An 8952-nucleotide genomic window follows, 5' to 3' on the forward strand; every position below is an offset into this window, starting at 1 on the left:
CAGATTCAACTAGCTATAATAAATATAAAACACCACTACAGAGAGAAGGAAATTTGGCAGGTAAATATTATGGCTAAGAGGAATCAATGAATCAGTAAGACCACATGTTTTATCATATGTCTGTGACTACAGGCTTCACTTTCATCAATATTATAATGTAAATTGTCTTATTAAGGTTATTTATGTTATGAGTTTCTGCTATCTTATTAGGTAAGAATTTTTAAGTTGGGAAACTGACAACCTCTTTATGTCTCGATTTTCTCATTTAAAACATGGTAACTAGATCTCTAGAGTTACCTGTAGCCCTAGCGTTGGTCTTTATCTACTTCAAGAGAAAAACAACTTGGAGATCTAGCTGCACGTAAATTAAAGTAGCATTTGCATACACAGAGTCCACAGAATCATTCCCATGGGACCTGGCACACTAGAAACTCTTCCTCCTCCATTTTATTGTTTTAAGACCAAGTTCCTTTTCTCTCCCATCAGATTTTTTTTTTTTACCATTTAATATTGGTCTTTGGTTAAAACTGTCAGTACACTGAGGCACCTGGGTTGTTTAGCTGGTTAAGTGTCTGACTTTGGCTCAGGTTATGATCTTGAGGTTTATGGGTTCAAGCCCCACATCGGGCCCTGAGCTAATAGCTCAACCCCCGGAACCTGCCTCAGAGTCTGTGTCTCCCTCTCTCTCTACCCTCCCCTGCTCACACTCTGTCTCTCTCTCTCTCTGAAAACTAAATAAACATTAACAAAAATTTTTTTAACTGTTACTACATTAAAGGCTCTAACCTCCTTCTACTAGTCCAGCCATCAGTCTTCATGCACACAATTAGGCTAATACTACCTCTCTTATGAACCCAATAGGTTAACTTCCAATAAGATAAGTTAGGAGGAAAGAAGACTGTAGAGAATGAGGCATTGTACATATTTTAGCTGTTACTATTTAACAAAAAGATGTGGGGAGCGGCAAAGATTCAGCCACTTGGCCATTTGCTAGCCGGATATGTCACTCCCTGAGGGGAGTTGCAAAATGGGCAGGGGAGCGCCACTCCCTGTCAGAGGAGAAGCCAGAAGAACAAAGCTCAACCGCCTGCAGGCAGGGTAGCATCAGCCCCTCAGGCGCTGTGCTAAAACACTTTAGTCTGGTTCCTCTTTTACTCCAGCCTTAATCCCTTAACCCTGTTTCCTAGCAACCGACCTAGGTCAGCTGCCTTGTTTTCCCGCCTTGAAACCTTTATAAGATACGGTGTTTTCTCAATAAAGGAGAAGAGGCTTGATCGAAAGTGTGTGTTGTGTCTTTACTCTCTGTGCGTCCCCCTTCCTGCCCTGTTTTCTCTCCTTCCCTCAGGATCAAGAACCTGCGAGGATTCACCGCCCCGCGGGCCGGAGCGGCTGGGGCAGGACACGACAAAAAGAGATGCAAAGTACATCCCAAATTAGGCATTATATCTCCAGGTACTGTTCTCCCATTCCCATCCCTCAATCTGGAGACTGAAGATAACTGTATTTGAGGGCCTGTAGCAGATAGTTTCCTTCCTCACCCTAAGAGAGTAAACGCAAGCTGACTTCTTCTCAGCTCAATCTTTCTTTCCACTCACCTCCTAGATCCTTGTTTCTACATCTCAAACCTTGGGATAACAAGTCTACATAAATCAGAAGAGGATCCCCCACTCAAGGTACTTTAGTCATTATCCTGTAGGAGACACTCCTGATGTGGTCACCAGGATAACAAGTACAAAGGTCTACTGAGGACACTTGATTCCCACAAAAAATTTAAGAACCGAGGGAGCAAAGGGTTTTCTCTGATTTGCTTCATGTTGCATCCCGGTTGCCAGAAAAGTGCCTGACTCATAGCAGATACTCAACAAATATCTAATGAACAAATTAACTGGTTTTAAGTATGCTTCCTTAATAGTTTCTAAAAGATTTCTTTTTTCACATAGCCACATCATACAGCTGTTATTACTCTGCAGTGTAAACCACTGATTTCTTTAGTGAAATGAACATTGAGTAAATGTTAAGAGTATAACCTACGTCCTAATTTGGAACCCACTCCTTCTTTGTCACGCTAGGTCGCCTCGGGTATCTGAGTCATCGCCCCTGCTTATTCATCCTTTGCTCTTGCGTACTTTGTATTGTCACTTCCTGGAATCTGAAATGATGTATATAAAAGTCCCTATTTTCATACATAATGTGTCTGTGAAAAATAATGTTACAATATTTATTATCTCAAAGTTGGGCAACAGACCTGCATGTAATAATCATTCTCTCAGAAAAAAGGCACCAAAAATAATTCCTGAATTAAGTTTCTTTCTGGTATGGCCTCCCACAGGGCCATGCAATCTAGTTGGTGGGTGATAATTTTCACAGTGGTCTGGAAATTGCTGACCTGGGAGCCAACTGGTCATTTCCATGTCCTACCACATTTAGTCAGGCATTCCCTTGCCCAAAGACCTGGCACCTTCTATCATCAGTCTGTCAGAAAGCTGGCCTTCAGGGAGCCTGGGTGGCTCAGTTGGTTAAGCATCCAACATTGGCTCAGGTCATGATCTCACAGTTCATGGATTTGAGCCCCACATCAGGCTCTGTGATGACAGCTTGCTCAGATCCTGGAGCCTGTTTTCAGATTCTGTGTCTCCCTCTCTCTCTGCCCCTTCCCTGCTCATGTTGTCTATCTCAAAATTAAATAAAACATTAAAAATTTTAAAGAAAGAAAGCTGGCCTTCAAACTGAATCTGATTAGTATCAGAAGCAAAGGATCAAGTGTTATTGGTTATCTCTTGCCTCCCAACAACCAGGAGAGGTGAGCTCAGAGAGCATCACCAAGCTGACTGCCACCTGCTTATAGACCCGCACTGCCCACAGCACTGGGGCAGAGAAAGTTCAATCGGAAAAGCAGATACTTTCCCTGTATGCCAGCATAGCATTAACAGACAGGAGGACAGGACTATAGACCCATGGAAGACCTTGAAATCATTAGGTAACTGATACGTGAAAAAAAAAAAATGACATGGATATATGCAGTACTTGTTGAGGTCTATCTAATGTGCAAGTTAAGTGAAATTTGAACAGAAAAGGTGGAACACTGCACAGTCTCATTGTCAGCGAGCACCCAGTGTTCGCGCTAAATGGCCCCACATATTTCATTACCCATTATGTTACTACTCTAGAGATGTTTTTCCCATTTGATATTTCATGTCTCTAAAATACTCAAAATGCTTAACAGTGAAATGCCTTAAAAGCACTCTGTTAATTGTCTTCTGTAAAAATGTCACCTACAAAGACATCTGTTGCAGTCACAGAATATACGGCATCTCAGTAATGGTGAAGATTTTCCGAACTAAATGTTACCAGGAAGATTCTACCCCAGGGTCAAAAGCCATTTCTTCTATGCATGTGTTTCTTCTACCCTACTCACAACAGTTCCCTGATTGGAGTAAGTATGAGAAAACCCTCCTCTGACTACCTTTCTGGGGTTTTTATAGTTGGCAAATTATGCTCCTGTGGGTTACCGAAGCATGTGCCTTCATATAAAACCAGCAGGGTAAGTACTTCAAATTCTGTGAGTTCATATTTTTTATAGATGAAGCTTCTAGTATGTTTCAAATCTTAAAATACATTTGAACAGTATATACAGACATAACTTCTTCACCTAGAAAAAATTTGGCTCTTTATACACAGAAGCTATACAGTTCTCTAAATGTATTGCACCAGTCAATTATAAACAATAACTAGAGAGCTAAACTGAACTTACCTGGACCTTGACCCCTCTGATTCTGTTAACCTGGACCAGAGTATATCCCTTTAATCAGAGCCTAGGGTGTCTGACTCTTCAATCTCAAATTATGCCTTCTAGGGAGAGCTCTGGACTCTAATCAGAATATCCAGTAGACAACTTGATAATGAGACTAAAGGTAGAATTCTATTTTACTAAAACAATATACAGGTGTTCTCTAAAGCTAGTTCAACATTAAACCAAGCAAGTCCATATGGAATAGCAAATGTCCTCATAAATCTTCAGAGTAGAACTACTTTACAAATAAAATAAAACCTTGGTTTGTGAGCATAATTCATTCCGGAAACATGCTTGTAATCCAAAGCACTCATCTATCAAAGCGAATTTCAACCTCAGTTGTGATTATGTGACACTTGGCATCACGGACTACTCGAATTGTAATACATTGCTCGTTTCTCAAGTTAAAATGTATTAGAAATGTTTGCTCATCTTACGGAACATGTGCAGAACAAGTTACTCGCAGTCAAGGTTTTACTGTACTAAATATAAGGTCTATCCTCAATAAAAGCTTGGGAAGAATTCTCTTTCTGTTAAAACCACAACCCAAATAGGAAAATCACACTCCTATGAGAGCCTCACTAGAACCTCTTTGCTCTCACTGCATGTTCTTCACCCTTACGAAAATGACTAGAGAGAAGCAGAGAAGATTCGGGCTGAAGTTTGCATTCCTAGCGCAGGAGCACAGGTGGGTGTTGTGGGGTAGTCTAAGTTGTAATGCAAACCTCTCACCTGTCACAGTCAAACATGACAAGTTTGCAGACACTCTTGATTAATACCTGGAACTGAATCTCAGTTGGAGTGGCTTAGGCATAGAAAAGTATTTTAAAAGTGAGTATTTTGAGGGCGGCCCATAGATAATTTAGTAGACAGATTAGAGATATATAGAATTCCATCTTGATGTCAGCAGATACAGGAGTGCAGTCCTGTTTCCAATGACAACATCGCCATTATTCAAAAAGCAAGCCATATAAAACTTTAACTGTAGAATTGAGATGGTAGATCTATAAATATTCACTATATAATATTTCAACTTTCTTTATGTTTGAACTTTTTCATAATAAGATGTTGGACAGGGTAGAGCAGAAATCAAGCTATAGTGGAGTTGGTTCGCTGAGCTCAGTTTATCAGGTACTATGGGTACAACACACGCTGGTGACCTAACCACAAACCCTAAATCCAGACACCATCTGAATGTCCTACCCAGAGTCGGGTGCGTGAGCTCACTCTAGACTGAACTTTAACAGTAGTAACATCTGCCACAACATGCATGGACCTTGAGGGCATTATGCTAAGTGAAATAAACGAGACAGAGAAAGAAAATACCATATGGTATCACTTATATGCAGAATCCTAAAAAATGCCGAACTCACGGAAACAGTAGAAAGGTGTTTGCCAGGGGGTGGGGAAAATAGAGGTTAGTAAAAGGTTACAAACTTTCAGCTATAAATTGAATAAGGTCTGACATCTAATGTAAACCATGGTGGCTATTGTCGATAACACTGTATAGTATAATTGAAATTTGCTAAGAGAGGAGAACTTAAAATGCTCTCATCAAAAAAAAAAAAAAGATAAAAATGTGATGTGTTGGCTGTGTTAATTAACTAGATGGAAGAAGCCATAATGTATATACATATCAAATCACCGTGATGTGCTCTTTAAATATCCGACAATTTTATTTCAATTATACCTCAAAAAAGCTGCAAAAATTTTTTAAATAGTAATCTACTAGAATTGGATAAATTTCTAGGGCTCTAAACACCCAGTCCTCTTTATTCTTCACACAGGAAGTCAAAAGCCTAGTAATAAAGATCAGTACTTTGAATCATAGTTCAGATCCTGACTGACCCCACTGCGTAAGCTGATCAAACTTCCTGATCTTCTCCTCATATATAGAAAAACCAAGATACTAATTTAAATTGTACACACTTGATGTAAACACATTGCAAAAGAGCTTTGGTTATGATTCCATATTGACTGAGCCTCTGTTCAGGCAAAAAATTGTCTCAAACTTTAAAATTGTTTTCAGGGGCACCTGGCTAGCTCAGTTGGAAGAGCATTAAACTCTTCATCTTGAGACTGAGCGAGTTAAAGTCCCAGATTGGGTGCAGAGATTACTTAAATAAATAAATTTGAAAAAAATTAAAATTGCTTTTAGGCCATAGGATGTCAAATTATCATTATTATTATTTTGTCAAGAATGCTGAAAAGATACATAAATTCTATTAAGTAGACTTTGTTTCATTAACTTCCATGACTCTAGAATAGGATACTTGGGTTGTTGGATGTTGACCCTGAAGTCCTGAAAATTGCCGAAGAGTCTACTGTTTCATGGAGGTAAACGGGAAGAAAGGAAAGGAGACAGATAGCTATTTATTCTTCTTCCAGAGCTCAGCTCCTACTGCCTTCTATTTTATCCATTAAAATATGGAGAAAGAGGAAAAGAAACACAGGAGGTAAATTTTTTTAATTTTATTTATTTTGAGAGCGAGCGAGAGAGAAAGAGAGAGAGAGAGAGAGAATATCCCAAGCAGGCTCCATACTATTAGCTCAGAGCCCCCACGAGGCTCAATCTCACAAACCATGAGATCATGACCTGAGCAAAATCAAGAGTCTGGCGCTTAACCGACAGCCACCCAGGAGATAAATTTATAGAGGGAGTTCAATTTCCTTTTATTATTATTATTATTTAATATTTAATGCTTGAGAGAGAGACAGAGCACAAATTGGGGAAGGACAGAGAGAGAGGGAGACAGAACCTGAGGCAGACCCAGGCTCTGAGCTGTCAGCACAGAGCTCCACCCAGGCTTGAACCCGTGACCTGACACAAAGTTGAACACTTAACTGATTAAGCCACCCAGGTGCCCCAAGGGGGTTCAATTTCTTAATCTTGGCTCCCATTTTTCACAATGATGTTAGAAGTCCAAGCACTTCAAGTACATAAAGATTTAATGCACCCAAATGTCAAGAAAACATAAACATTTTTGTCACTTCTGAACAATGATTTTATAATATGTATATGTGAACTAGAAAATAAGAAAGAATCTAATATGTTGAACAAAATGAAACATATAACAATGTGAGCGAATAATGCCATTATATTTTCAGATATGCATATTATTTTGAAATTCACTGAGACAGTTTTTCTTCAAGACAATAAAAGGGAATTTTGTCTTAAAAGATGGCTAAAACTACTGCTTAGAGTTAATGAGAAAAATGAAAATGATTACTATTATTAGTCTTGTTGGGGTGGCTGAAATGGCATATGGGCCTGGAGCACTGGTTGCCATGGTGTATACTGTTGCGTTCTTCAAATAGAGGATAATACAGTTCTGCATTCAATAATAAGGGTTGAAAGAATGAATTCTACTGCACAGATTGTAAAACAGCTTTTTCATTTCTGCTTTCTCCTTCAACTACCAGGAGAAACCATACAATGTATAGTAAATGATGGGACTTTCCAAAACTGCTTAATGGAAATTTGTAAACACAGTATGTTCCAGGTGATTTCGTTTTGAATTTGGTCAGCATTTATGTCATTTTCCCTCTCCATAGGGGACAGCTTTCAGCAGAGAGTGACTTGTCACATAGAATCACAATTTACACTCATGGTGACCTCCGTCCTCTCTGAATTTTCAAAAGCTCCTCTCTAGGGCTGGCTACCATGGTCTCTATGACTTTCCCCCAGGACAGAGGTTGACTGAAGATATTTCGCTAAATGACTTTTTTAATAAAATTTTTTAAATTTCTTGTATCAACTCAATTGTATATTTCAAAAGCATAGCAACTAACATATGTCTTTTTTCTTTTTAAAAATATTACTGACTATATTCTCTATGGCATACCTTTCATCTCTGATTTATTTATTTGATAAATGCAAATTTGTATCACTTAATACCCTTTATCTGTTTCACCCACCCACCCCCATCTCCCCTCTGGAAACCATCTGCTAGTTTTCTATATTTAAGAGTTTGTTTGTTGGTCTTGTTTTGTTTTTTAGATTATATATGTAAGGGAAATCATATGGTATTTGTCTTTCTCTGATTTATTTCATTTAGCATAATACCCTCTAGGTCCAACCAGGTTGCTGCAAATGGCAAGATCTCATTCCTTTTTATGGCTTAATAATATTCCATTGTATATACACCACATCATCTCCATTCATCTGTCGATGGGCACTTGAGTTGCTTCTATATTTTGGCTATTATAAATAATGCTGTGATAAACAGGGATTTATACCTTTTCAAGTTAGTGTTTTTGTTTTCTTTAGGTAAATACTCATTAGGGGATTTACTGGATAATTTGGTATTCCTATTTTTAATTTTTTGAGGAACCACCATACTGTGTTCCACAGTGGCTGCACCAATTTACATTCGCACCAAGAGCGCATGCCAGTTCCTTTTTCTCTACATCCGCGCCAACACTTATTGTTTCTTGTCTTTTTTATTCTAGCCACTCTGACAAATGTCAGTTGGTTTTGATTTGCATTTCCCTGATGATTAGTGATGGTGAGTATCTTTTCATGTGTCTACTGGCCATCTGGACATTTTTTTTGGAAAAATGTCCTTTCAGGTCCTCTGCCCATAGTTTAATTGGGTTATTTGTGCTTTTCAAAATTAATTTCTATTTGTTCAGCAATCCTCCATTGCTGCCTAGATTTCAGAATTTGCTGAACTCATATTTTTAATACAAATTAAATTATTACCTTTTTAATTACTTTAAAATTGATAGTTCTACATAGAATAACAATATGACTCTCTGTGTCTGTCAAAGATGATCATGTTTCAAAATTTAATGTTGGAGATCCCTAACTAAAAACTAGCTAAAATCTTTTTTCCTTTTTCAACTTCTATGGTCTATCAAGTTTATGCTTTTCTTCTGCCTCTCAATATCCACATCACCTGCATTCTACTCTTTTTCTATCTTTTCACTTAAAATAGACATTTTCTGACACTCCTGGGTGGCTCAGTCAGTTAAGCATCTGACTCTTGATTTCAGCTCGGGTCATGATTTCAAGGTTCATGAGTTTGAGCCCCACATCAAACTGACAGTGCAGATGTCAACAATAGCCAAAACATGGAAAGAGCCTAAACGTCCATCAATCAATGAATGGATCAAGAAGATATGGTGTGTATATATATATATATATATATATATATATA

The sequence above is a fragment of the Suricata suricatta genome, chromosome 1, assembly GCF_006229205.1.
Source record: "Suricata suricatta isolate VVHF042 chromosome 1, meerkat_22Aug2017_6uvM2_HiC, whole genome shotgun sequence".
NCBI lineage: Eukaryota > Metazoa > Chordata > Mammalia > Carnivora > Herpestidae > Suricata > Suricata suricatta.